The following is an 11,762-nucleotide window of genomic DNA, read 5'->3' as shown; positions in this document are numbered from 1 at the left end:
TTGTGTTTCAAAGTTTTTTTTATTACAACAGAGAAAAAATAGCTTTTGATATGGTTTAATTGGATAATTGTAGTGCTTTCCCCTGACTGTCAGGTGAATGTGATGTCATGCTAATTTTCAGAATTGTTGCCGATGAACAAATGCCTTTTAATAACAGAGAGATGACTTGTAAATGAGAAATCACTGAAACCATCTCTTCACATCACCATATCAGTGTGATCTAGGCCCAAGTCTGGCAGCATGAAACTTCAATGTAGTGATACATACTAATGGTCAACAAATGAGCGTTCTCTTTTTTTTTTTTCAGTAGATCACTGTCCATTAGTAAAAGAAGCATTGTGGTTCAAACTTATTTCATGAACAATATTGGATATTTTCCCATGAAAGTCTAGATGGTATTTATCTAGTCGGCATGAAATTATATAATCTCATCAAAATCTATTGCTTTTTCTGTGGACCTGGAATATGATATTAATTTCCTCAAATCTCATATCCTCTAATTCCCTTTTCAGTAACTTACACCCAGAAAAAGGTTGTTTTGATACTTCCTATGCAGCAAAAAGTGACAATATGACCACAGTGTATGTAATGTCTGATTACAAGCTAGGTCTACTTGGCATTCCTCAGGACTCAATGATGGTTCAAGCTCGAAGTGTTTATGGGTGAAATATGGTCGACTTCGACAGAAACCATAGTAACACTGATCAAGGGCAAGTTCAGCAAGGGATGTGGAGACTGAACAGTAGAGCAGTGAAGACTGGAGCCTCTCTCACCTGAGCAAGGACTTATTACATTTCCAGTTCATGCATCAGCAGTGTAACCACTGTTAAGATTTTGAGGCTTAAGGGAAAAGGGATTTTTAAGATACGATTGGATTGTAATAATGAGTTGAAATTGATCCATATTAACATTAAGTGTCTATCTATAGTTATAATTATATGTAGAATAGCTATTTTTTAATGAAACTTGTAAAGCAGTTAACTGGAAGAAACAGAAAAATACTCATGTGAGTGAGTAACATAACAACATTGCTTCTCTTTAAGTTGATGAAATATATTACTTTAGTGTCAGCATACCTTGTTCTCAGCCCAACATGCCAACATACAGAACTTTCAAAAAGCAACCAAAATATTTTTTCTTCCTGGTCTTTACTTGCATCCCTTTCTGCTCTCTATAATTTCTTTATTTACAGAACAGTGAAATTCTGTCAATTGATATTCATAACTCCCTTCTCAAATAAATTCAACTTTTCTTTCTTATTATTCCTTTCTTTCTCTTTCTTCCTTCCTTTCTTCCTCTCTCCCTTTCTTCCTTTCTTTCTGCCTGTCTTTTTTCCTTCCTTCCTTCCTTCCTTCCTTCCTTCCTTCCTTCCTTCCTTCTTTCTTTTCTGTTTGCTTCTAAAATAATTAAAAATATGTTTAGATAATTGTGAAATACCTACAAAATGGTTGGAGTGGCATGGTCAATAAAAATGGGATGAAATCTATCCCAGTATTTTGCTTTGGGGTATAGGTAACATAGAACAAAAATAGCATACTGTCAAAGCAAATGAGAAGAACTCACCATTTTGTTAGTTTAATGGGTGATGTGTTGCCCAAGAATATATAAATTCCCCTCAGGAATGAGGGGTACCCCAGAAATCAGAGGTAGGCAAATTTTTCTAAGTCCATTCTGGACATTCTCCAGTCAAAACCAAAATATTCTGTTGCAGTTTCAGACTGGAGAGCCTATTGAAAACTCATTATCTTCAAATAGGATTACACTCAGTTAATATGAGAACATGCACATTACAATATCACATAAAATCAAAAGTTCCAATTTGCTCACTACATGTAAATCCAATTCAAAATATTTCCATAACATATATCCGCTGGATGTTACACTATTTGTATGTCACTCTAGAATGGATTAACTCCATGACAGGCTGGTCTCAGTTTTTCTGCATTTGGTGTTTTTAAACAGTTTATATTTGTTATCATATCAAAGACAGGCTTGCGGTTTTCAAAAGGAAGAAGAGAACACAGCGCCCAAGGCTCTTCCAGCATTACATTTCTTATTCCATTTTATCTTTCTTGGTTTTGACTAATGTCAGTAACAGCTACTGGTAATAAACTGCTTGTTACAGCTTGCTCTTGCCTTCAAGCACTGGCTTTGATACATTGTCAGCCAATTGGAAGCATTTCCTGATTACATTTCCAAATTGCTTGTTTATTGATCGAAAGTTAATAAAGCAAAAGACAACTTTACGGCTTAAATTAAATGAAAGGTTCCTTTGATGTTCAAATTATCCAATCAACCAACGTGCAATGAAATGTAAGCATTTGAAAGTTTTATCTGGAAAGCAAAATGTACTAGATAATGGATTCTAGCACAGACACTGTATCTAAAAGCTAATGAAAAATACTCATAACTTTAACATATGAAGATTTCATTTATTTTCTGTTGAAAAGTAAATGACACTGAATTTTGTTATTTTGAAATACCTGAAAACATGAAAGTGCAGATACTATATTTACTGTACATCTTTTTGACAAACTGTAATTCATACTACAGGTGCATTTGGTTAGCTGCAATAAACAAAGTAGCATGCATTATAATTTCCTTTGAGTCTGGCATTTCCTTGTTAATCTACTTGCTTCTGGTGCTGCATGAGAATTACTGTGCTCTATCCACTATTAACTTCCCTTTCAAGGGGATACTGCAGCCTCCCTGGAATATTTATCTCTGCTAGAGCTGCCTTTTCTCCAAAAGTGACTACATACATCCTATTATGTTGTTTCTTCAGGTGCTTTTGCTTACATAGTGATACTTATTTAAGCCATCTAGACAGATATACCACACACTATCGTGTTTTAGAAGGAGTCAGGCACCTGAAGGGCAACTATTTTCAGTACAATTTAAGCCGGGAACATTGGAGTGGCTACAGAATGAGCTATGTACAGTAAGAAAAAAATAACAAATAAAAGCAAATTTTAGTTGGTAAGCAAGAAGACACTGGGATAGGTACAAACACATTGTAGCCCAGATCTCTTTAGGAGAATAAGGTGTTTCGTGGCAGAGTAATCTTGAAATTGGCATGTTCTGAAACTAAATAAATAAATGAAGGGAAAAAAATGATCATAGGTATTACATTCTGTGCCTCACTCTTACTATGTTAAAACAACATTTGGTTCTTTCAAGATGAGAGCTGTGTTTGTATATCACATCACTATGAACAAAGTTGTGCTTGCTGCACTAAAGCAATGAATGTGATACTTGTCCTGTCAAATGCTCAACACCCTTTTCCCTTGCTTTTTTATTTACAGTGTTATGTCTTGTTATGGCACTATCTTTGCAATGCCAAATCAAAAAGTAAATGTACAGATGCACAAGGTCTACATGTGTCAGAATTAAAATCTGCCTGCTCCTTGAAGCAAAAGTTTCAACTGAGATAGACATGTAAGAACTTGAATCCGTTCTGTCAAGGACAGCATGTTGAATGCCTTTTGTTCTTTTAACACAGTGTTACATAACTTATCTGAAGACCTTAACGTCTGATAAAGCTTACGAGTACAGTCAAAACTAAAGAAAGAAATTGTTGATGCAATTATTAACTGATCATTAAGAAAGAAGTGGAAATCTGGATTTTATTTTATCAATGTGGATATTGATTGTTGGTGTTCCTTGTATTGTAGAAAGCCAGCTTCATTTGGTCTATAGGTTGTATAGCAACCATTTTTTTTCTCCACTTCTTATTTCTGTGCAGATAGAGATATACATTTAGAATAACCAGAATAAAGCAGAAATTGATTTTAAAACGTTAGAATCCACCATAGGGAATGCCAAACACAGTTGTAATGGTAAACATACAATTTTTGCTAATTTATATCTTTTGTGGAAGACTAACTACACTGCATGTGGGAAGAACAGGCCAGCTAGGACAGACGTGTCAACAGAAAATTGTACAATTGCAACCAATCATTCCTTGCACAAAGCATTGGTGAGCATTAGTGGCAGTCACTAACCTTGGGTTGACTCCATGAACATGGCATGCTCTCTTTCTGTCTATGTGCTCGATCTTCCTAAGCCTCTGCTGACACCATTAATCTGCAAGCCTTTCTCAGCCTTTGTCTCCTTCTCTACCATCAGCAAACATTGGACTCTACAAGATACAATTCGCGAAGTAATTGTAACCAACTGCTCCCATGAATATAGCATCTCCTGATGCGTGAGATGCTGCATGTAGCACATTTCTTCATTTGAGGAGCAGCATCTGCACCCAGAAAACTAATCAGATGGGTTCAATTCCAAAAATACAGGGATTATTTTTTTCTTGTTTTCTTCTTCACAACAGAAGAGGAAAAAGTAGTCATAAAAGTCCCAAATTAGGAGCTGGCAATTATTTCTAAGTTAATAATATTTACAAATATAAGGATATTTTATCTGTTTATGAGTCTTTACAGCTGATATTTCCTAGAGTATTCTTCAAAGTAATAGAATGTAAATAGAAGTAATAGAAAGCAAGAAATTTACATTTTTGAATGAAAATTAATAGACGTGATAGAAAAAAGGATTCTTTAGATACTTTGGTCAGAAGAGACAGGCCTTGATAAATGAAAAGGAAGAGCTGGTTCAGCAGACACTGAGAAGACTGAGGTACTCAATGTGTTCTTTGCCTCAGTCTTCATTGCCAGTCTCCCATGCCCCTCATGTCCCTTTAGGTAGGGTTTGGGCAAGTTAAATTACTCCAATTGTAAAAGCAACAAGTCAGAGACTGCCACATGAATCTGAATGTATACAAGTCTTTGGGGTGGACAATGTGCATCCCAATGTCCTGAAGGAACAGGCTGGTGGTTGCCAAGACACTCTCCATTATATATGAAAAATCATGGCTGCCAGGAGAAGTCCCTAGCGTCTGGAAAAAGGGAAATATCATTCCCATTTTTAAGAATTATAGAAAGGGAGACCTGTGAAACTACAGGTTGTGAGCCACAGGTCTGTGTCTGAGAAGAGCAGGGAATGGATCCTCCTGGAAGATATGTTAAGGCTCATGAGGTATGAACAGGCGATCCAAAACATTCAAAATGGCTTCACCCAGGGCAGATCATGCCTGACCAGTCTGGTGGCTTTCTATGATGAACTGACAGCATTGGTGGACAAATGAAGGGCAACTGAGTAGTCTACCTGGACTTGTGCAAGGCCTCTGACATGGTACTGAACCACACCCTTATCTCTAATTTGGAGAAATATGGATTTGAAGGCTGGATTATTCAGTGGATAAAGTGTTGTTTGGATGGTCACAGCCTACATCCAGGTGGAGGCCAATGACAAATAGTGTCCCCTAGAGGTCTGTCTTGGGTTTGAAATCTCAATCAATGACATGGACAGTGGGATGGAGTGTACTCTTGGCAAGTTTGCTGGTGACACCATGTTGAGTGGTGCAGTTGGCACAATAGAAGGAAGGGATGCCATCCAGATGGACCTTGACAGTCTTGGAAGTGCGCCAATGTGAACCTAATGGGATCTCTAGAAAACAATTGTTACACTCAAAATCTAATTTGGAAATTTAAGCTTAATTTGGGGTGTTGTTCCTTTCACAACAACTTGGGATTTCCACTAATTTCTCCCTTGGACGGAACTAAAATAGATCAGAAAAAAACTTTCAAAACAAAATAACTAAACTTAGAATTTAAGAGAGCAGCATTTGTGGTTTCGTTTGTGTTCTTATCTTAGTTTAGATAACGAATGAAGTCACTTAGTCCAGGAACTCCTTTTTAATGTCAAAACCTCTACTGACAGATTCAGTACTTATGTCAGTGAGTCATTTTATGCTAACAGAATTCTAAGTATCCATATTATTCATCAAAAATAGTAAATATCCCTATGGATAGTTAGCTACCTAATAATTTTTACTCTTACTAACTTCACAGTGGCAGCAATGTAATTAATGGATTTTCTAAAAACTGTAGGTATATTTTGCATTCTACTTTCTCCTTACAGAACATTTTCCACTATCAAGACTACATCTATCCAGTATAAGTATGTATGAGTCCAGGTTCTTAATCTCTTTCTAACTTCTAACTTTGCTAATCTAATATAGCACTTTAGAAGTGTTTATTTTTAATGACACAGAAGTGCAGGAAAATGTTCTATAGTAGTTACGTATTTCCTTATTCTGATCTGAGTTTTAGGGGCCATGAATTTTTTAAGGATCTTTGCATTTGGTGTGTGCAACTTTGGTTCCAGATCACTTTGAAAAGATGTTTTACTTTTGAAAATAAACTAATCAAATGATGCAAGATATTATTTCTTTTTTTCCAAGAGTAAACTCACCATTAACCAATCTTTCAGCAAATGATTTCCCTCCAAACCCCAGATCAACCATGTATTAGATTTGATGGTGTAGTTAGATTTAATTCTAAAACAAGTACAATACCGGAGGCAATCTGAAACTCAGGCCATTAATTGGATGACAATTTTGTTTAACTTTAGTGAAAGTAAACTGTTCAGTACTGGCAGAAGACAGAAACTACCATATGCAACGTTAACCTTTCTCCTGCCATGTAGGAGATGTGCCTTGAAGTAGCTGCTTTGTTATTTACTTAGCATGTAGTCATTAGGAAAATGTAAGGGCAAAATCCAATATAGCCTATGTGCACGAGTCTGCAGCTCCGTTCTTCTGTCTTATTTGTAGTAGCTGGAAATCTCATATCACTCGAAGAGTTAACCTGCTTAGACATGTTTGTCATTTTTAGCCACCGGTGACTTTTATTTGCATCTAGGCAGTTCTTTAAAAAACTGCTGTCTCCTAAAATGCTTCAGCATTCTGGCTCACAAACAGCAATGCTATAAACCACAGAGCCCTCACCTCAGCTCCTCTCTTTCCTCCTTGTCCAATGGGGAGCGTAAACTATATTTCTGTTTTAAAGACAAGGCTTCATGACCACCCCTGTATAGTGTAGATGTTTAGGAAGAATGCAGTACTGGGCAAAGGCATTTCTCTAGTATAATTTGTCACATAATCACAACATAATGCTCAGTCCTTCAGAGGGCTGTAGGAGTCTAATCTGTCTAATAAATTCAGCCTCTGCACTGAGAAAATGTTTCACAATGAAGTAATAAAATGGGATTTCAGTTAGGGAAAAATGAGATAAACTAGTGTAGCAAATAAGTAAAGATTATACACGTAGGCAACCCACTGATCAAATATTTCTTAGGGCTATCAGGAATCTATCAAGAATACTGAGCCAGTTAGATAAAGAAATTACTGAGGAGTGATTTACTGAGTTGCTTAAGAGTCATGTTAGAAAGATTATTTTGCTCAAAGCAATAAACTAGCTTTGTTTTATTCAATGATTAGTTAAAAGCTGTAGTAGAATATTGTCTGTACATGTGAGCCCTAGTCGTTTGTTTAACTGTTGCTTATGCTTACTTCTACACTGTCAACTTGAAAGTATTAATCATGCTACCAGAAGCTTGGCTTTACCAATATTTCCTATGCTCAGAATCAGTATTAAAGCAATACTGTACATTAAAGAATACACCTGTGTGTTTCAGGACATTGTCATTTTGGGCACAGACTTTTGCCATTTGGACTCCTGACTACTGATTCACAGATCTGAAAAGATGCGTATAGAAACTGGCCTTTACTTTTATTTACAGATAAGTTAAATATGAGCTATTTTCATGGGTTGGTTTTAATTTCCTGGGTCCTTTGGAAAAACGAAAATAAAGGTATTCATCAGTGTTTCACAGCTCTCAGTCTTTCAGCATTCATTCCATACAGAATAGCAAACCCCTCTATCTCTTGATTTTCTGCGTCTCTCCCTGTAAGACAAGTGTGGATGCAATATACATTTTTGGGAAAAGAGCTTAACTTGAGTGCTCTTCATTTTAATATTTTGGATAGGGATTATCTACACTTTGCGTTCTGGGAACCAAGAAGTAACAGTAATTATTAAGTTGATTGATTTGTCTTTCAGCATCTTCACTGATCAGGTAAGAGAGCAAAATGATACAGAGGAAAGCTGTGACTGGCAGCTCCCTGTTCCAACAGCTGATTCTTTTGGCAGATCTCTTATCTCCCAGTCTCTGCAAATTCAAAGCAACAAGCAATGGCCAGTCCCAAGAAACAGCATTTCCCTCCTCAGCACTTCCCCATCTGAAGACAATCCCATGAATTTTGTAACATCTGTTCCATACTAGTTTCCTATGAACCTTTTTATTTTCTCTCCCAGGATAAGTTGAAACTTGAACTTATTTGAGATCCAGTTAAATAACTAACAAGAGACACATTGAAAAAAAGGAGACAAAGTGACAGAAGCGCACATCAATTTGCCTGTTTGCAAATGTATGTCATAAATAAGAAGTCCTAGCATGTTTATCTCCTATGGAATGCTCTTGTTAAAACACTCAGTTGCTAAAGTCTCCACTTGATTTATGATAAATCAGTAATGGGTAACACTAACTAAATTATGGATACACCTCAGTCTTCATGCTGTTATTTTCTGGATTTTCAGGGATTAAAAGTGAGTGAGACATTAACCCCAGTTTTGTAGCCATTTTTCTTCTAACCTGTTTTTTTTTTTTGGCTCAGCCATCAAGCTATGAGGAAGCACTGGGGTAATTTTGACTCTTCCTTATATTTGAAAAATTAGTTTGTTAACTTCAGGCAGGTGAGCATGCTCATTACTGGCAAAATGATAGGAAAGGATCACAGAAGCAAATCAACGTAAACAGCATATATACATAGCATAATCTCTGGAATGAATGCACTCTAATAACATATTTCCAGGCTCTGGATTATGATGGATGTACCCAGCAGGGATAAACTACTTCTCTCCACAGCATGACTGTGCCTGGAAGACACATGCTTTGCCTTGTGTACTTTTATCTTTCCCTATACTTCATAGAATCAGAGCAGTACCAACATACAAATGTTCTTGTTTGCTTGCCCCACATAAAAGAACACATGCCACTATCCTGTTCTTTGCAACACAGGGCTATACTCACTGAACTGGATGCCCATCTTCACAGGCAACTGCACAAGCACATTTCATTTTGTTGTTAGATTCGCTCTGCTGTGCTTTAGTTATTCCCTTGGGGCTGGTATCTAACACAGGGGAGCTTGACAGCTAATGGATGGTGTACATTCTGACTTCCAGAGTCTGATCTGGCAAACACATACGCATAGTGGCTGAGCCATTTAAACACTAACAACAGGGAAGGGAAGTTTGTGGGGTTACATCTTTCTGCTATTATTGTTATTATATCGGTACAGCCATGAGTACTTAAGTTGTGTTTTAGTTGCCTCTGGTTGACAGAGTGAGACTAAGACAAAAGAGAAAAAATACTGATAAAGACCAGTGAAAATCTTTTGCTTGCAGAGACATTTTAAGGTGTACAGAAGCCAATCCAAGAGAAAAAGCAAAGGTCCCTTTGCTTGTGACATTTAGGTAGAGAGAGCACAACAAAATGTACAGGAATAAACAACTCCTAGTTCTCAGGCAGAACTAGGGGCAATAACATCTTTGGGTTTTACGTTTGTGTTGATTTAGGAATCTTGTTACCCATCAGTTCTTAAGAGATAATGTTGTCTCTCAATATTAGTAGGTAGAATAATAAATCAGCAGTAATATTTACGTCAGTTGCCAATGCATTGTTTTTTTGTGACAACTTTCACCTTGGACAGACTTCTAGTATAAACCCTTAGTGTCTTGGATCATAAGTCAGCTAAGTTCTGTAACAGATAAGGAAGAAATTTTCCTGATTTTACTGTGATTATCAATAACAAAATCGATAAAGCAGAGGATAAAATGAAATAAAAGTGGCTACAATCATGAGCAATGTAATACAGAAGGACATAAGTATCAGTAAGGGTGATAATAACCAGTGGTGTACTAACTAAGGAAGATGTAAGCATTTCGGCAGTTGAAACAGATACTGGAAAGTCTGTAGTTCCCTATTTAAAAAATTATCACCATTTAATATGAAGCAACAGAAAAACTGGATGATAATAAATTGAACCTGAGAAATGAAGTGAGAGAATTGGAGCTGTTAACATAGCTTATGAGACTATGTACTTACAAAAAGTGTATGCATGTGATAAATAGAGTAGATCCCAGAGTAAAACACTGTTACTAACGTACATACTTGTAAGTAGCAATATATAAAATAATTAAAACATTGCTGTGGAAATCTGTATTTAATGACATGACAGTCTGTAAAGAGAAAAGGAATATAGAAAAATACTTTTTATCATCAGAATCGCTTTGGTGGTGAGCAGCCAAAGTGGTTTGAGTATAGGCCAACGAGCTCAGATTTAACAGGATAGGGTCCTCTTCCTTCTGGGCAATGGATTATTCACTTGTATCTTGATTTTTTTTGCAAAGAGGGCATTAAGAAAAAGCTGGTAGAAAATAACCTATTATCAAATCATCACTGATTTATTCTGTTTAATTAACTGGAAGAGAAGTAGCTTGGAGGGGGATCTGAGGGGAGCGTGGCATCCCTTTCTATTAACAACACTTGGAGCATCACGGGCACCAACTGACATGCCAGCACCAGCAGCTGCACCACATTGCATCCTCCACCCCCACCAACGCAGCTGCATCCAAGCTTGTAAGGATCTCAATTTCAAAAGGATAAACTTCGAAAAATTAAGGAAACTAGTTAATGAGGTCAACTGGATTAAAGAGCTTAGGGATTTTAATGTGGAGGAGGCGTGAAATTTCTTTAAATCAAAGGTGTGAAAACTGTCTGGAACTTGCATCTTAATCAAGGGTAAAATCTTGTAGGGAAGGACTCCAGAGCTGACTGGATAAATAGCCACTTCTGAAAGGGCAGGAGAAATATGCAGATAGCCTAAAGGGACAGGGAGTATACTATGTCTGAGAGGCCAGGAAATAGAGAGCTAGAGATAAGTGCCAAAAGTCAAGCTGAATTAGGCCTTGTAAATTACAACAAACAGAACAAACATTCTTTTTCTTTTTTTTTTTTAATTTTTTAATTTTCCCTAGCCATGTATGTTTAAATGCAACAGACAATAAAGGAGATGCTCTAAACAGTGTAATGGATAAGAAGTCAAGAAAAAATGCAAGTGTGGCATCAACTCTGAATCAAATGTCTTGTTCATTTTCTGCAGGGACGGAAGTGCTGACTGTGGGAGGCAAGGGCAAGATGGAAATTAGAATATCCAGGCTGAGAGTCATGCTAAAAGCCCAATGCCGCTGTGTTATGTAGGCCTGAACATTTCTATCCCAAAACACCAAATAAGTAAGTACATGGCAGTGGAGATACAGTGGCAGTGGTCTGAATACATCTGTCAAGAGCAATAAAGAAGCTCCGGGCAGAGATCAGCAAATAGGGCCCTTATATTTTAGATGACGTTAGGGACCCAGAGTAGCTTGAACACTGGGGGCCTATTATTCTTATTGCAATATTATTCAAGACTACAGGAAAAACCTTGAAGGAATAATTAAGGAAAAAGAAATAAAGCATAAAATGCAACACGGGTTTTCCAAAGGCTTGTCTTGCCAGACTACCTTGATCTGTTTTTCTGATAAGATAGATTACTTCCTAGGCAAATGAAATACAGTAGATCTAATCTATTGGCATTCAGTGAAGAATTTAATTTAATGCCACCTGGGAAATGTTTTAGAAAAAGTTTTAAAAAATGCTTGGGTAACCTTTAAGGGGCTGCCCAAAATAAGAAAGGAACAAATATAAGTAAAGCTGAAAAGCAGTTAATTCCCCTGAAACAGTTCATACAACTGGGGAAAAAA

At 36.8% G+C, this 11,762-nt stretch overlaps 1 long non-coding RNA gene across 3 annotated transcripts in view; it reads right to left on the bottom strand.

Moving 5' to 3' along the window:
- Positions 1-3,599: 3,599 nt before the first annotated feature.
- The window catches only part of LOC109365792, a 12,752-nt gene continuing 4,589 nt past the window's right edge, over positions 3,600-11,762 (bottom strand). For all 3 annotated transcript variants that reach the window (XR_002111505.1, XR_002111511.1, XR_002111506.1), the window contains exon 4: positions 3,600-3,737. This is a non-coding gene — a long non-coding RNA (uncharacterized LOC109365792). The remainder of the gene's footprint in view (positions 3,738-11,762) is intronic.

This window comes from Meleagris gallopavo, chromosome 1 (genome assembly GCF_000146605.3).
Source record: "Meleagris gallopavo isolate NT-WF06-2002-E0010 breed Aviagen turkey brand Nicholas breeding stock chromosome 1, Turkey_5.1, whole genome shotgun sequence".
Lineage (NCBI taxonomy): Eukaryota > Metazoa > Chordata > Aves > Galliformes > Phasianidae > Meleagris > Meleagris gallopavo.
This window is presented reverse-complemented; position numbering and strand designations above follow the sequence as displayed.